We start from the raw sequence: 18,468 nt of genomic DNA, 5'->3' as shown, positions 1-18,468 counted from the left end.
AGGAATCTATCCATTTCTTCTAGGTTTCCCAGTTTGTTGGCATATAGTTCTTTGTAGTAGTTTCTGATGTTTCTTTTTATGTTTGAGCTGTCTGTTGTTACATTTCCTTTTTCATCTCTAATTTTATTGATTTGGGTCTTCTTGCTCCTTTTTTTTTGATTAGTTGGGCCAATAGTGTGTCAATTTTATTTATTTTTTTCAAAAAAGCAGCTGTTTGTTTTGCTGTTCTTTTGTATTCTTTTGATTCAATTTTGTTGATTTCTTATCTAATTTTAATTATTCTACTAGTTTTGGGTTTGGTTTTCTGTTGTTTTTCTAGATCCTTGAGATTCATTGATAGCTCATTTATTTGGTGCTTTTCCAATTTCTCGATGTAGACACTAATTGCTATAAACTTTCTTCTTAAATCTGCTTTTGCTGTATCCCATAAGTTTTGATATGTTGTGTTGTCATTTTCATTAGTTTCCAGAAATTTTTTAATTTCTCTTTTGCTTTCTTCTATGACCCACTGTTCATTCAGGGGCATGTTGTTTAGTCTCTATGTGTTTGCGTATGTTCTAGAGATACCTGAGTTGCTGATTTCCAGCTCCATTGCATTGTGGTCTAAAGAGATGCATGGTATAATTTCAATTTTTCTAAATTTGCTGAAACTTGCTCTATGGCCTAGCATGTGGCCCATCCTAGAGAAAGTTCCACGCACTGGACAGAAAAATGTGTATTCTGTGACTTTAGGGTAGAAGGTTCTCTATATATCTGCTGGATCTATTTGGTCAATAGCATCAGTTAATTCTGTTGTTTCCTTGTTGATTTTTTGTCTGGTTGATGTTTCCATTCCTGAAAGTTGGATATTGAAATTCTGCATTAGTATTATATTTGAATCTATATCTCCCTTTAAATCCTTTAACATTTCTTTTAGCTAGCCATGTGCCCTGTAATTAGGTGCATATACATTTATAATAGTCACATCTTCTGGTTAATTTGACCTTTTAATCATTATATAGTATCTTTTTTTTCTCTTTCAATAGTTTTTTTGTTAAGATCTATTTTGTCTGATATTAGGATGGCCACATCAGCTCTTTTTTGGTTTCTGTTAGTATGAATTTTATTTTTCCTTCCTTTAACTTTCAGTCTGTGTGCATCTTTGTTGGTGAGATGTGTTTATTGCAGGCAGCAAATAGATGTTTTTTCTTTTTTAATTCATTCAGCCAGTCTGTGTCTTTTAACTGGGGAGTTGAGGCCATTTACAATCAGGGTGACTTTGTTAAGTACTGACTTTGCCTTGCTTGTTTCATAAATAGTCCTTGTATTTTCGGTTTCCTTTGTACTTTTGCTGGGTCATTTTCTGTAGTGATGTTCCTGTTTCTGTGTGTAAAACATCCTTGAGCATCTTTTATAGGGCTGGGTGAGTAGTTAAAAATTCTTTCAATTTCTGTTTGTTGTAGAAGATCTGTATTTCTCCTTCATTCATAAATGAGAGCTTTGCAGGCTACAATATTCTGGGTTGACAGTTTTTTTTCTTATGACATGGAATATATCTCATCATTATCTTCTTGCCTGTAGTGTTTCTGATGAGAAGTCTGCAGTGAGTCTAATTGGATTTCTTCTGAATGTGATTTGGTGTTTCTCTTGTGCACATTTTAGCATCTTTTCTTTATGTTTTACTGTGGGGAGTTTTACTACAATTGTCCTGGTGAAGATCTTTCCTTGTCATGTCTATTGGGAGTTCTCTGTACTTCCTGTGCTTGGACGCTTCTTTCTTTCTCCAGATTGGGGAAGTTTTCTGTTATTATTTCATTAAGAATGCCTTCTAATCCTTTTTATCTTTCCATGCCTTCCGGAATTCCTAGGATCCATATGTTGGGTTGTTTAATAGAATCCTGTAGATCTCCAACTGTGTTTTTTGGTTCTCTATTTCTTCTTCTTTTATTTTGTCTGACTGCAATATTTCCAGAAATTTATCTTCTAGTTCTGATATTCTTTCTTTTGTCTCATCTCTTCTAAGACTTTCCACTGCATTTTTTATTTGATCTATTGAATTCTTCATTTCTAGTATTTCATTCTGACTTCTCTTTAATATTTCAATTTCTTGGGAGCACTTTTCACTTAGATTGTGAATTTGCTTCTGATTGCTTCTAAGTAATCTGACAATTAATTTTCTGAATTCCATTTCTGGCATATCATTAATATCTTCCTCTTCACCTCTATTATTGAAGAGTTGTAGTGTTTCTTTGGGGAGCTCATAGTGGCTTCCTTATTCCTATTTATGGTTTTTCCTTTGTTTCTCAGCGTTTGTGTATTTTTTTTTTTTTTGGTCTGGTTGCTTTTCTCTTTATTTTGTGTCTTTGTGCTTGTGGTGAGGTTTCCCTCTCATATGAGATGCTTTGTGTTTGTGCATTGCAAGTGGAAGCACACAGCACCACCTACTGGAGCCCAGCTTACTTCTCAATCATGGTGAAGGTGGTAGGAACTCTGGTGCACAGAGCCCCACCTACTGTTGTCTGGCTCACTTATCACTGGTGGATGTAATGAGCTCAAGTTTTCGATATTCAGGACTTCTTGTTGTACAGCTTGTGTGGTGGGGAAGAGATTACTCTGAAATGCTGTGATCCCCATTCCTGGGTTGGGGGCATGGTGAGGTTTCTCCCAGCCCCTGATGGTTTGGTTGGGGAAGGGGTGATGTAGATGGGCAGGGGGGTGCCCTACCTCTCTGTTTGTTCCTCCGTACCTTCTCTATTTTCCTATGTGCAACTTCAAATGCAGTTTACCAAACTCCCCCTCTTGATGCTAGTGCAGCTCCATAGACCTGCAATTTCCTGTCTCACCTGGTCTGCTGGGGGCTGGCACCAGCCTCTCTGTTCCATGCTTCTGCCACGCCTCCGCTACTTCCTTTTCATAGTTGCTCCTTCAGCGTGGACCTGCCCAGTCTTTGTTGCTCTCCTGGGCTTCCCCTAGCGAATTTCCCATGGCTCTGTCTCCAGCATGTATCCTCTCTCCTTTTTAACTATCTATTTTGCCCCACGTGACTCAGATCCTCCTGTTGCTATACTACCATCTTGGGACCTAACATATAGTTTTATATGCATCATTTATTGGAGTTCTGGAAAGTTAATTTTAGGAATACTAAATTTTGAGAATTCTCAACCTGGATTAAAAGATTGGAAAAAGAATGTCCATATGCAAATGTCTACTAATTCATTCATCCTTTTAAAAAACTGTGGGATCAGATGTTTGACATAATGGTTAAGGTGACTCCTAAGATGACTGCCTTCCATGTTGGAGTGCCTGGGTCTGAGTCTCAGCTTCATTGCTGATTCCAGCTTCCTGCTGATGTGAGGCCTGGAAGACAACAGGTAATAATCAAGTAGTTCAGTTGCTTCCACTCATATTGGAAACCTGGATTGTGTTCTGGGATCATGGCTTACATTTGGCCCAGTCCTGGCTGTTATAGACGTTTGTGGAACAAATCAGAAGATGGGATATCTCTCTCTGTTTGTCCATCTTAATAATCTCTCTGGACTTTCAAATAAATTTATAAAAAAAGAAAATTATTAAATCTTTCACAATCAATTATGACTGAGGAGAATGAAGAATGCTCAAGTGGCCCTATTTACCTGCAAGATTTTGCTGGTCAGTTTTCATAGTAACTTCCACATTTCTGTCTATATCTGTTTATTCTCATGAGTCATGTAGATGAGACAACTTCATTTTACAGCAAGTGAAATTCATAATATAGGGTAAAGGGTTATTTGAAGATGCACCATTGTCCATCTTCATGTTTTATGTGACAGATGTTTCTCGTTTCTCTATGAGTCTTAAAGAGCATGAATCTAGTACCCATGGCAATTGATTTTCTCCATGGAATGTGTCCTCCTAAGAGAATAAAAAGGATTGGCTAAGAACCCTTAGGAATATGACAATCTAGTTCCAGGTCTTATAGATGCATGCCCATAAGGTTAATGAAAGACTTTGGACTGTGGGCTAAGTTGCAAAATCACATTCTGCATGGAGTCAATAGTCTCTTATTTCTTACAGTGGCTTTTCATTTTGTTTCAGTTAATATCTGCTACTGAGTCAGCAGTATTAGTAAGAAAAGCAAAGATGTGAAGTTCTCCAAGTTTTATCAGAGAGAAAGCATACTTAGTTTCCTTGCTAATAATATTTCAGTGTAGGCTGAAAAATGCCTTCTATAATGCATTCCATCCTAATTATTCATAGAATACATTTTAATTTAGACTTTTTAAATATTGTGCATAAGTGTGTTTATATGCATGTATGTGTTTGTATACAGGAACTTCAGAAAGTGCTTCAAAAAAGTCATGGAAATGGATCTAAATGACAAGTGTTCTTCGGTGCAAAAATTGTGGAATTCCATGTCTTCTAAAGTTCATAGAAAATGCATATTATGAAAATACTATGTGTGGATCTCAATTTTTTGCATCAAAATGAACTTATCTTACAATTTCATTGTCTATGAACCCTTTAAAGTAGTCTATATACGTGTCCCTCACCAGAACCAGGGCCTCCCAAGAGTGAACTCAGAACATTCTGGCTCAATAATTATTACATGATAAAAATAAGAATATCTCCTTCTCTCTTTTTAAAAGTCTTGGCAGAACTCAGTATTCTGTGTCAGTGGATCTTTCACATATGCAAGCTTATTTTTGGTGTTCCAAGAAATCTGAAGTTCACTAACGAGGATTGTGAAGAACACTCTTGAACTGAATGTACAAGGCTGGAGTTGAATAAGAACAAAGTGTTTAGAGTGCAAATGAGCCAGCTGGGATACAAAGTTCTTCATGGTGTCCCTAATTCAGCAATCATGAGTTTTCCAGTTCTTCCAAAATGAAGCAGGGTTTGTTGCTAAGTGTAAAAATATTAAAATAAATGCACATAATTTACTATTCTGCTCAACATTATACCTTGGTCATCTCGATCAGTCAAAATATAGCACATACTCCAATTTGTAACAGTGGGCAATATCCTCCCTTCAGAAGTTGAAGTATGATTTTTCAGATATGAGCTTTGTAATTTTGTAGGAAATGGAGATTAATTGAAGGACATTTATAACTATTGAGATCTTTTGTATCTATTAATAATACCAACTAATGCGACCAACATTGTGGCGTAGCAGGTAAAGCTGCTGCCTAAAATGCTAGTGACCCATGTGTATGCCGGTTCACATCCTGGCTGCTCCACTTACCACCCAGCTCTCTGCTAATGTACCTGGGAAAGCAATGGAGGATGGCCCAAGGGCTTGGACCTCTGCCAGCCATGTGGGAGATCTTGACTTCTGGCTCCTGGCTCCTGGCTTCAGCATGGCCTACCACTGGCTATTTCAGCCACCTGGGAAGTCAAACTGTGATTGGAAGATCTCTCTCTCTGTCTCTCCCTCTTTGTCTGTAACTTTGACTTTCCAAATAAATTTAAAAATCTTTACAAACTCATAATACCAGCTAATGTTCATGGAGGATTGTACAAATCAATCACTCTACTAAGTGCTCAGCCTGTTATATTTACAACTATCTCATAAAATACAGTCTTTTTATCTACAGTTTCCAGAAAAGGAAGCTGGGTTCTGCCCATACCTCATGTATTTAGGATTCAAGCCTCATCCCATCTAACTCAAGAATCAAATTTTCATGATGATCCTATTCTATCAAAGTTTCTGATACAGAAGTTCTTTGTATTGCTGAATTCTGAGGCTTTCTCTATAATTTAACTTTGCTAATGATTTTGAGGATCCCCTATCCCAGCCTACAGCCAAGTCATTTGTGTTCTCCTCAGCAGGGACATCGACATAGGGAGGGGTGATCCTTGCAATGCATGGGTTTCACAATGTTTATAAACACACTTGACCAGAAAGGGTTCTGTCTTCTGTGTATTGTCAGTTATAAAGAATTAACAATCACATATGTTCCCAAGGTTGTGCAGTTGGAAAACGATTATTTTTAAATGAGATGAAGAAAAGAGAATGGAAAGATTGTATGGAGCACAGCATAGTGCACAATTTAAGCATTCTGCACAAAAGGAACACTTACCCCTTATGGAGAGAGAAAAATGAGTTAGGTGGGAATTTAGGGCCATGTTCCAATGAAAACCCAAATCAAGAAAAACAATGAAGTTTACTATTGGCAGAGTTTATGTGTTTTTCATAAAAGGCAAAAGCGTGGCAAAAAGCCAGGTGCCTCTAATTCCATAAACAGAACTTGAAATATATTGGAAATTTGTTTATTGTTAATAGTAATACTTCAATTGCTCTTGCTCACTATAACTTGCTTCATGCTGTCATATATTTATGTGTGTGTGTACTCCAAGTTTTTATATTTTAAAAAAGATTTGTTTATTTGTTGTGAAAGTCATACTTAAAGAGAGAGAGATTGACCTTCCATCCACTGGTTTACTCCCCAGACGGCTGCAGTGGCCAGCACTGGCTAGACTGAAGCCAGGAGCCAGGAGCTTCATCCAGGACTCCTATGTGGGTAGCAGGGGCCCAAACACTTGGGCCATCTTCAGCTACTTTTCCCAGGTCATTATCAGGGCACTGGATCAGAAGTGGAGCTGCCAGGACACAAAACAGCTCACATAGGATTCTGGCATTGCATCCAGCAGCTTTACCTGCTATGCCACAATACTGGCCCTGAAATTTTCATATTTTGCATGTATACACACACAGATATAAAATATTTTACATGGGTACATAGAAAAATTAGTTATGTCACATACCTATACATGCACACACATGTAAAGTGAATCAGCTAGAAATGTCAGTAAAGAAATTGAGAAGGTTTAGAATGTTCTCCTTGAAATGTACTACTTTAGAATCTTTCCTGCCTCCCTTCCTTCCCCAGTGCAGACAACTCCTACACGGAAGTTTCCTCTTTCCATAGGAAAGCACATTAATTCCTCCCCCTGGACAATTCTTTAAGCTTGTTCGCAGGTTTACTTTTTTATATATAAGAAGATTTATGTATTTATTTGAAAGTCAGAGTTGGAGAGGAAGAGAGAGAGAGAGAGAGAGATCGATCTTCCATGTGCTAGTTCACTCCCCAGATGGCTGCAATGGCCAGTGCTGGGCCAGGATGAATCCAGGAGCCAGGTGTTTGATCCAGGTCTCCCACGTGAGTGACAGGAGCCCAAACAGTTGGGCCATCTTCTGCTACTTCTCCCAAGCCATTAGCCGGGAGCTGGATTGGAAGTGGAATAACCAGGACACAAAGTATCTTCCACATGGGATGCTGGTGTTACAGGCAGAAGCTTTACCTGCTGCTCCAAAACACCGGCCACAGGTTTACCTGTTTAGATGCTAAGCTGTGTCTTCTTTATTTGAGAGGCAGAGAAGGATAGGGAACTCCAAGACTCAGGTTCAGTCCTCAAATGCTTGGGATCGCAAACCAAGTCTCCCACTTGAGTGGCAGGAACCCAATTACTTGAGTCATCACCACTGCCCTCCAGGGTCTGCATTAGCAAGAAACTGGAATTGGCAGCCAGAGCCAGAACTCAAACCCAGGCACTTCAGTAAGAGATGCAGGTGTCCCAATCAGCAGCTTAAATGCTAGGCCAAATACCCACCCCATGGATGCATTCTGAGTGCAGAAGAGTGGAAGAGGAAAGAGATACCTAAAGAGGAGCAGGGTTGCCAGGAAGCAGAACAGATACCATTTAAAGGTTTGCTAGCACCCCACTTAGTTTAAGTATTTTCCAGAGAGCCTGGGAAGGGTAGATGCTGTCTAAAATGAAGAGATGGATGAAAGACACTGCAGAGGAAAATGAGGAAATTAGGGAACAGTGATTTCCTCTTGCCTGGGCAAAGGGGGTTCCCGCCTGAGACAACCAGGAACTTTGCCTGCTGTGCAGCCTGAGACTGGTACACAGCCTGCTCGCAGTAACCTCCAGAGTGGGTGAGACTTCTTTCCATGTCTGATGTGGCAGATGGTCTACCCTGGAGAGTTTTCATCACATGCTTCTATCTCTTTCAGTCTCTGGGATTTTTCTCTCTCCCAGGTTAGCATGGTCCAAACTTGCCTTTAACAGCCAACCAGCAGAATGCTGTGCACACTGGAAATATGTCTAAATTCATGCAGGTGTGTATCTGAAATTTGAATGGAGATTTAATAATAAAGACTCATCACTGAGCTCAGTGCTATGAGCTGCTCTTGCTCTGTTAAACAGCTGCTGTGTGAGAGTAACTACATTTTTGTTTTTACTTTTTGGCTTTTTTATGCTGATAAAGGAAAACTTCTTTTTTCATCAAAAATGCATTTGATTCACTAGAAGAGATTTTGGCTGTCACCATAGTGAAGTTCTGTTAGGTTTTGTCAAAGCTCCCTTAATCTTGCTGAATGTTAGACCATGTCAGTGTGAGGGTCTGGGGTCCTTTTACATTGAAATCCTTAAAATACTTGGCAATTTGCTGATGTATGTTAATATTCATGTGTAAAAGATTTTTAAAGCTTTTTTTGAAAATTTTTAATGTTGCCTTCAATTAAATTAATTAGAAATTTAATTGTGTTAAGCCGGTGCCGCGGCTCACTAGGCTAATCCTCTGCCTTGCAGCACCAGCACACCGGGTTCTAGTCCCGGTTGGGGCGCCGGATTCTGTCCCGGTTGCCCCTCTTCCAGGCCAGCTCTCTGCTGTGGCCAGGGAGTGCAGTGGAGGATGGCCCAAGTGCTTGGGCCCTGCACCCCATGGGAGACCAGGAGAAGCATCTGGCTCCTGCCATTGGATCAGCGCGGTGCGCTGGCGGCAGCGCGCTGGTGGTGGCCATTGGAGGGTGAACCAACGGCAAAAGGAAGACCTTTCTCTCTGTCTCTCTCTCTCACTGTCCACTCTGACTGTCAAAAAAAAAAAAAAATTTAGTTGTGCTTGGTGTAAGTCTTACCAGTTAGTGGTAACAGGTTTTTTAAGATTGTCCATAGCTAAAAAATGAGAGAAAACATTTCTGTTTTTCTTTCTTTCTGTCCTCCATGTTGTTAGTGATTGATGCAAACTCAGGTCCCTCTAGATTTCCTGAAAAATCTTTCCAGTAGATTGACTTATAAGGGAGGCATGTCTACAGTGTCTGCATGGCCCATAAGGATACATAAGGGGTCTGAGTTATAAAAATGATTAGGACCACTGGACTGTGGAGAGGGGGAGCATGCCCAGGTAGGTTTTCCTTTACTGAGAGGGTAGGTTGTAGGGAACATGGAAACTGGAAGCGTGAATTGCCTTGCTCCTTTGACCCTGGGTTAATCTCAGTACTCCTTGGTGCCTTCCATTGTCCCATCTGTACAACTGAGCTGTAATAATGATACACTCATCATGGAATTATGAGAGCTAAAAAAGCTGATGCATGCCAAACACATAGAACAGCCCAGAGTAGCCAAGGCACTGCCTGTGCTTCTGTTATTCATGTTATGATTATTACCAGTGCTGTTGTGGTTTTGAAAATTAGTCTTTACAGATGGGCCCAGGACCTCAATAGACATTTTTCAAAAGAGGAAATCCAAATGCCCAACAGACACATGAAAAAATGTTCAGGATCACTAGCCATCAGGGAAATGCAAATCAAAACCACAATGATGTTTCACCTCACCCCGGTGAGAATGGCTCACATTCAGAAATCTACCAACAGATGCTGGCGAGGATGTGGGGAAAAAGGGACACTAACCCACTGTTGGTGGGAATGCAAACTGGTTAAGCCACTATGGAAGTCAGTCTGGAGATTCCTCAGAAACCTGAATATAAGCCTACCACATGACCCAGGCACCCCACTCCTTGGAATTTACCCAAAGGAAATTAAATTGGCAAACAAAAAAGCTGTCTGCACCTTAATGTTTATTGCAGCTCAATTCACAATAGCCAAGACATGGAATCAACCTAAATGCCCATCAACAGAAGACTGGATAAAGAAATTATGGGATATGTACTCTATAAAATACTATACAGCGGTAAAAAAAAAAATGAAATCCGGTCATTCACAACAAAATGGAGGAATCTGGAAAACATTATGCTGAGTGAAATGAGCCAGTCCCAAAGGGACAAATATCTTATGTTCTCCCTGATCGGCAACAACTAACCGAGCACCAAAAAGGAAACCTATTGAAGTGAATTTACACTATGAGAAACAATGACTTGATCAACCCTTGTCTTGACTGTCGAGGAACAAATTACTATTTTATTCCTTTTAGTAGTTTTTTGTTCTACTTAATACCATTGGTTGAACTCTTTAATTAACACAATTATTTAATTAAATTTTTTTAATTAAACACAATTATTCTTAGGTGTTTAAATTTAACTGAAAAGTGATCTCTGTTAAATCTAAGAGTAGGAATAAGAGAGGGAGGAGATGTACAGTTTGGCACATGCTCACTCAGACTTAGCCCAAATGGTAGAGCTAGAAACATGCCATGGGATTCCAATTCAATTCCATCAAGGTGGCATGTACCAATTCCATCTCACTAGTCCATTTGATCAATTTATGTTCACAACTGATCATAATGATAGGACTAAGAGTCAAAGGGATCACATAAACAAGACTACTGTCTGCTAATACTAACAGATAGAATTTAAAAGGAGAGAATGATCCAACATGGGAAGCAGGATACATAGCAGACTCATAGAATGGCAGATGTCCTAAACAGCACTCTGACCTCAGAATCAGTCCTTAAGCATTTGGATCTGGCTAAAAAGCCCAAAAGAGTGTTGCAGGTATGGAAAGGCAAGACACTGTGGCAAAAAAACAAAACAAAACAAAACACCTAAATGAAAGATCTCTGTGAGTGAGATCTCAGTGGAAAGAATGGGCCATCAAAGAAAGAGGTATCTTTCTCTGAAGGGAGAAGAGAACTTCTACTTTGACTATGACCTTGTCTAAATAAGATCAGAGTCGGTGAACTCAAAAGGCTTCCATAGCCCTGGCAGCTCATGATGAGAGCCTCAGGTGATTACTGACGTCATCAATAAGAGTGTCAATTGTTAAATCAACAACAGGAGTCACTGTGCACTTACTCCCCATGTAGGCTCTATGTCCTTAATGTGTTATGCTATGGGAATTAACGGTAAAACTGCTACTAAAACAGTACTGTATACTTTGTGTGTCTGTGTGGGTGCAAACTGTTGAAATCTTTACTTAGTATATACTAAATTGATCTGTATATAAAGGTAATTAAAAATGAATCTTGATGAGTAATGGGATGAAAGAGGGAGTGGGAGAAGGGATGCTTGTGGGTAGGAGGGAAGTTATGGGGGGAAAGAGCCACTATAATCCAAAAGTTGCATTTTGGTAATTTATATTTATTAAATAAAAGTTTAAAAAGAAACAAAAAACAGTAAAAAAGAAAATTAGTTTTTACAACTCTTTAAAAAGTGAAAATGAGCCTCATTATGTTTGTGGCTATGAGCTCAAGGACATTCTAAATGTGCTAGAGAGACCTGGCCTCTGTGACGATGTGCGAAGTTGGAGATTGAGAAGCTCTTTGTCTTTTGAAGGTCACAGAATTGCAGCATAGGACTGGTCACTGGAAACTCTGAAAGCATCCCCTCATTTAATGCCTGTTGACAAGGTGACTGCCACTCTGTTGGTGTCCCTCATCCCCTGTGTGGCTTGCAGTGCCCTGGGGGCTCAGATTTAACTCATACTGGCAACACCTGTCTGGTGCCCTTAGATTGACTTCTTACTACAGGGAGTTTTCTAATACTGAATGAGCTTGCACTGCCGGTACGTAAGGGGAGCCCAACACAACACTTTTTTTTTTTAACTTTTATTTAATGAATATAAATTTCCAAAGTACAGCTTATGGGTTACAATGGCTTCCCCTCCCCCATAACTTCCCTCCCACCCACAACCCTCCCCTTTCCCACTCCCTCTCCCCTTCCATTCACATCAAGATTCATTTTCAATTCTCTTTATATAGAGAAGATCAGTTTAATATATATTAAGTAAAGATTTCAACAGTTTCCACCCACATAGCAACACAAAGTGAAAAATACTGTTTGAGTACTAGTTATAGCATTAAATCACAATGTACAGCACATTAAGGACAGAGATCTATATAAGGAGTGCACAGTGACTCCTGTTGTTGACTTAACAAATTGATACTCTTGTTTATAGCATCAGTAATCACCCTAGGCTCTTGTCATAAGTTGCCAAGGCTATGGAAGCCTTTTGAGTTCGCCGACTCTGATCATATTTAGACAAGGTCATAGTCAAAGTGGAAGTTCTCTCCTCCCTTCAGCAAAAGGTACCTCCTTCTTTGATTACCTGTTCTTTTCACTGGGATCTCACTCGCAGAGATCTTTCATTTAGATCTTTTTTTTTCTCATGTTGGATCGTTCTCTCCCCTTTTTTTATTCTATCTGTTAGTATTAGCAGACAATAGTCTTGTTTATGTGATCCCTTTGACTCTTAGTCCTATCATTATGATCAGTTGTGAACATAAATTGATCAAATGGACTAGTGAGATGGAATTGGTACATGCCACCTTGATGGGATTGAATTGGAATCCCATGGCATGTTTCTAGCTCTACCATTTGGGCTAAGTCTGAGTGAGCATGTGCCAAACTGTACATCTCCTCCCTCTCTTATTCCCACTCTTAGATTTAACAGAGATCACTTTTCAGTTAAGTTTCAACACTTAAGTTTCAACACTTAAGGATAACTGTGTATTAATTAAAGAATTAAACCAATAGTATTAAATAGAACAGACAAAAAAAATACTAAGAGGGATAATGTATTAAGTTGTTCATCAACAGTCAGGGCAAGGGCTGATCAGGTCACCGTTTCTCGTAGTGTCCATTTCACTTCAATAGGTTTCCTTTTTGGTGCTCGGTTAGTTGTTGCCGATCAGGGAGAACATAAGATATTTGTCCCTTTGGGACTGGCTCATTTCACTCAGCATAATGTTTTCCAGATTCCTCCATTTTGTTGTGAATGACCGGATTTCATTTTTTTTTTTACCGCTGTATAGTATTTTATAGAGTACATATCCCATAATTTCTTTATCCAGTCTTCTGTTGATGGGCATTTAGGTTGATTCCATGTCTTGGCTATTGTGAATTGAGCTGCAATAAACATTAAGGTGCAGACAGCTTTTTTGTTTGCCAATTTAATTTCCTTTGGGTAAATTCCAAGGAGTGGGGTGCCTGGGTCATGTGGTAGGCTTATATTCAGGTTTCTGAGGAATCTCCAGACTGACTTCCATAGTGGCTTAACCAGTTTGCATTCCCACCAACAGTGGGTTAGTGTCCCTTTTTCCCCACATCCTCGCCAGCATCTGTTGGTAGATTTCTGAATGTGAGCCATTCTCACCGGGGTGAGGTGAAACATCATTGTGGTTTTGATTTGCATTTCCCTGATGGCTAGTGATCCTGAACATTTTTTCATGTGTCTGTTGGGCATTTGGATTTCCTCTTTTGAAAAATGTCTATTGAGGTCCTTGGCCCATTCTTAAGTGGGTTGTTTTGTTATTGTGGAGTTTCTTGATTACTTTGTGGATTCTGGTTATTAATCCTTTATCTGTAGCATTGTTTGCAAATATTTTTTCCCATGCTCTCGATTGCCTCTTCACTCTCCTGAATGTTTCTTTTGCAGTACAGAAACTTCTCAATTTGATGCAATCCCAATAGTTAATTTTGGCTTTGACTACCTGCGTCTCCAGGGTCTTTTCCAGGAAGTCTTTGCCGGTGCCAATATCTTGCAGGGTTTTCCAATATTCTCAAATAATTTGATTTTGTTGGGTCATAGATTTAGATCTTTAATCCATGTTGAGTGCATTTTTTGTGTAAGGTGTAAGGTAGGGGTCTTGCTTCATGCTTCTTCACATGGAAATCCAGTTTTCCCAGCACCATTTATTGACACACCATTGGCTCAACTAACTAAAAAAAGAAGAGAAAAGACCCAAATCAATAAAATCAGAGATGAAAAAGGAAATGTAACAACAGACACCACAGAAATAAAAAGAATCATCAGAAATTACTATAAAGAGTTGTATGCCAGCAAACAGGGAAACCTATCAGAAATGGATAGATTCCTGGACACATGCAACCTACCTAAATTGAACCAGGAAGACATAGAAAACCTAAACAGACCCATAACTAAAACAGAAATTGAAACAGTAATAAAGGCCCTCCCAACAAAGAAAAGCCCAGGACCAGATGGATTCACTGCTGAATTCTACCAGAAATTTAAAGAAGAACTAACTCCATTTCTTCTCAAACTATTCAGAACAATCAAAAAAGATGGAATCCTCCAAATTCTTTCTATGAAGCCAGCATCACCTTAATTCCTAAGCCAGAGAAAGATGCAGCATTGAAAGAAAATTATAGACCAATATCCCTGATGAACATAGATGCAAAAATCCTCAATAAAATTCTTACCAATAGAATACAACAACACATCAGAAAAATCATCCACCCAGGCCAATTGGACTTATCCCTGGCATGCAGGGATGGTTCAGTGTTCTCAAATCAATCAATGTGATACACCACATTAACAAACTGCAGAAGAAAAACCATATGATTATCTCAATACACACAGATAAAGCATTTGATAAAATTCAACACCCTTTCATGATGAAAACTCTAAGCAAATTGGGTATAGAAGGAACATTCCTCAATATAACCAAAGCAATTTATGAAAAACCCATGGCCAACATCCTATTGAATGGGGAAAAGTTGGAAGCATTTCCACTGAGATCTGGTACCAGACAGGGATGCCCACTCTCACCACTGCTATTCAACATGGTTCTGGAAGTTTTAGCCAGAGCCATCAGGCAAGAAAAAGAAATAAAGGGATATAAATTGGGAAGGAAGAAGTCAAACTATCCCTCTTTGCAGATGATATGATTCTTTATTTAGGGGATCCAAAGAACTCTACTAAGAGACTATTGGAACACATAGAAGAGTTTGGCAAAGTAGCAGGATATAAAATCAATGCACAAAAATCAACAGCCTTTGTATACACAGGCAATGCCACGGTTGAGAAAGAACTTCTAAGATCAATCCCATTCACAATAGCTACAAAAACAATCAAATACCTTGGAATAAACTTAACCAAGGATGTTAAAGATCTTTACGATAAGAATTACAAAACCTTAAAGAAAGAAATAGAAGAGGATACCAAAAAATGGAAAAATCTTCCATGCTCATGGATTGGAAGAATCAATATCATCAAAATGTCCATTCTCCCAAAAGCAATTTATAGATTTAAGGTGATATCAATCAAGATACCAAAGACATTCTTCTAAGATCTAGAAAAAATGATGCTGAAATTCGTATGGAGATGCAGGAGACCTCGAATAGCTAAAGCAATTTCGTACAACAAAAACAAAGCCGGACATACTACAGGGCAGTTGTTATCAAAACAGCATGGTACTGGTACAGAAACAGATGGATAGACCAATGGAACAGAATTGAAACACCAGAAATCAACCCAAACATCTACAGCCAACTTATATTTGATCAAGGATCTAAAACCAATTCCTGGAACAAGGACAGTCTATCCAACGCAACTCTTTTTTTTTAAACTTTTATTTAATGAATATAAATTTCCAAAGTACAGCTTATGGGTTACAATGGCTTCCACCCCATAACGTCCCTCCAACCCGCAACCCTCCCCTTTCCCACTCCCTCTCCCCTTCCATTCACATCAAGATTCATTTTCGTTTCTCTTTATATACAGAAGATCAGTTTAGCATATATTAAGTAAAGATTTCAACAGTTTCCACCCACATAGCAACACAAAGTGAAAAATACTGTTTGAGTACTAGTTATAGCATTAAATCTCAATGTACAGCACACTAAAGACAAAGATCCTACATGAGGAGTAAGTGCACAGTGACTCCTGTTGTTGACTTAACAAATTGACACTCTTGTTTATGGCATCAGTAATCACCCTGGGCTCTTGTCATGAGCTGCCAAGGCTATGGAAGCCCCCTGAGTTCACTGACTCTGATAATTTTTAGACAAGGCCATGGTCAAAGTGGAAGTTCTTTCCTCCCTTCAGAGAAAGGTACCTCCTTCTTTGAAGGCCTGTTCTTTCCACTGGGATCTCACTCGTATCCAACGCAACTCTTAAGCAATGGAAATGCAAGCACTAGGCAAATAATATTCCCATTTTCCAGATGGGTGATTCCAGGGATTTCTGTGTGCCTCTCATATACCCCAGTGGATTCTCAGCATCCTTGCCTGCCTTCAACAGAGATCTTCAAAACACATCCTTCGATTGGATTTGCTTCTAATTTCATCACTCTCCCTGCTTCTGGGTTCCTGTCTCCTAGAATCTCTTTCAAATAATCCACCTGCACCTAAACCCTCACTGCAGCCTCTGATTTCTCAAACTGAGAACCACACTGCTCTGGAATCCTAATGCTGAAGCCAGTGTCTTTGCAGAAATACTGGATGCTCCATTTGTCTTGTTCAGTGCTATGTCTCCAGTGCATGGCATACCGCCTGACAGCCTGTAGGCATTAGTAAATACTGGTTGAATGACTGAACCAGTGAGTGGATGAGCAAGCACGTTTCTTGGAACCCGATAATTAACAGGTCAGTTCATTTCTGCTCAGGTAAATTTACTAAATATTGTAGTGGAGATATGGCCAGAGGATGCCACTGCCTTCTCTGGGGACTCATACCTATTGCCTGGTTATGACTGTCTTCATTCATGGCAAGCTTTCAGTTTCTCCTGCAATCCCTGAAGGGGGAAAATGGTGAATGTGATGGTTCTCTATCTTTACATGTATGTACCTTCAGGTACAAAAGTGCTTCATAATTGAATACATATTTATCTATCTTGTGTTATGGGCCCTACTCCATGTATAGATAATAGAAAAGGGTGAACTATTTGGTGCGCACCTTGTATGAGGCACAGACACTTGGAAGTGATTAGAACTTGGAAGACTTAGAAGTGATTAGAACAGACACATTTTGTTATATAAGGCTCACTTGAACATGCAGCTCACCTGCTAACAATAGCACAGTAGGCCTCCGAGGTGACTCGAAAATACAGTATACCCTTTTAAGTGGGCATTCTTCTGCTTGATGGCCCAAAAGAAATTTAAAGGAGTGCAATGAGTTCATAATTTCAACTTTTGTACAAATGGAGTATTTGAAGTTTAGACTATTTAATCTATAGGATCAAATGAACTAAATGTTTTAACAGATATTTATTTAGAACAATTGATGCCACTATATAACCTAAAAATATAGAATGTATACAACAAGGCTTCCCAGCCAGAGCAATTAGTAGAACCTGCAAACCCCTGAATGAGCCTTATCAGTTGACTTAATGCACTCTGACCACAAGCAAAATCCAACATTAGGATTCTGAAGTTTCTGAGCAGGTCTCTGCTTTACTCGGATATTGAAGAGTGTGAGAAAGTCTTTATAGATAAGTTTTATAAAGACAGTGAGCCTTATGTAGTGATTAATGATAAAATAGTAAGTCCATCTACATTGTTTGATGTCTAGAAAATGAATAAAGGGCCAAACATTCAAAGGAAGTTATCATAAAGGGACCAAAGTGAGAGGTATGAGTGACCCAACCTTAGTGGTAGTGAGGCTGTTGTCTCATATCTTGCTAGCTTTCAAACTGTTTTTATTTATAATGTTGCAAAACATGATAATAGGGGAAGTGGACTTCTGTGAGGAATGATATTGCTCTACATGGTGATGATGGTGAGGATAATAATAATGGCTACTGCTGGTTATGTCACAAGCTCATTCCTCATAACCACTCATTGATGTAAGGTAGATATTGTTATTATTATTGTAACTATTATTCAGGTTTAAAGATTAAACAAAATATTTGAGATGCAGAGAGAAAGGGGAGAGATAGTTTGGGTTTACTCCATCTACTTGTTCACTTCTCAAATGCACATAATGGCAAAGATTGGAGCAGGCTGGAGCTTGGAGCTGGGAACTCAACCCAAGTGTCCACATGGGTGGCATGAATCAACCATCTCCCAGGGTCTGGTTTAGCAGGAACCTCAAGTTAGGAACCAGAGCCAGGTATTAAATCCAGGTACTTGGGGGCTGGTGCCGTGGCTCACTTGGTTAATCCTCCGCCTGCAGCACCAGCATACCATATGGGCACTGGGTTCTAGTCCCAGTTGCTCCTCTTCCAGTCCAGCTCTCTGCTGTGGCCCGGGAGGGCAGTGGAGGATGGCCCAAGTGCTTGGGCCCTACACCCGCATGGGAGACCAGGAGGAGGCACCTGGCACCTGGCTTCAGATCGGCACAGTGCCAGCCGTAGTGGCCATTTGGGGGTGAACCAACGGAAGGAAAACCTTTCTCTCTGTCTCTCTCACTGTCTATAACTCTACCTGTCAAATAAATTTAAAAAAAAATCCAGGTACTCATTATGGGACATGGGCATTTTAACCACTCAGCCAAATGCTCACCCCCTTAATAGGGTTTTAAAGCTAGAGAAACAGATTTGGGGAAGTTACACAGTTAATAATCCACAGAACCAAGACTCAGGCAGGCTCACT

The 18,468-nt window shown here is 39.5% G+C and overlaps 1 protein-coding gene and 1 long non-coding RNA gene across 4 annotated transcripts in view; both read left to right on the top strand.

Moving 5' to 3' along the window:
- Positions 1-18,468, top strand: part of TAFA1 (TAFA chemokine like family member 1) — a 566,674-nt gene that overhangs the window by 125,133 nt on the left and 423,073 nt on the right. The gene's annotated exons all lie outside the window — the stretch shown is intronic.
- LOC149124315 (uncharacterized) overlaps positions 1-18,468 on the top strand; it is a 172,033-nt gene that overhangs the window by 115,757 nt on the left and 37,808 nt on the right. The window contains exon 3 of one of the 2 annotated variants that reach the window (XR_016214223.1): positions 4,289-4,837. The exons of the other annotated variant lie outside the window; for it this stretch is intronic. This is a non-coding gene — a long non-coding RNA (uncharacterized LOC149124315). Of the gene's footprint in view, positions 1-4,288; positions 4,838-18,468 lie in introns of those variants that run through there. 2 annotated transcript variants of the gene reach the window in all.

This window comes from Oryctolagus cuniculus, chromosome 10 (assembly GCF_051225735.1).
Source record: "Oryctolagus cuniculus isolate XC-2025 breed Fujian yellow rabbit chromosome 10, ASM5122573v1, whole genome shotgun sequence".
Classification (NCBI taxonomy): Eukaryota; Metazoa; Chordata; class Mammalia; order Lagomorpha; family Leporidae; genus Oryctolagus; species Oryctolagus cuniculus.
Note: the sequence above shows the minus strand (reverse complement) of the source record. Positions and strands in the feature narration are given on the sequence as shown.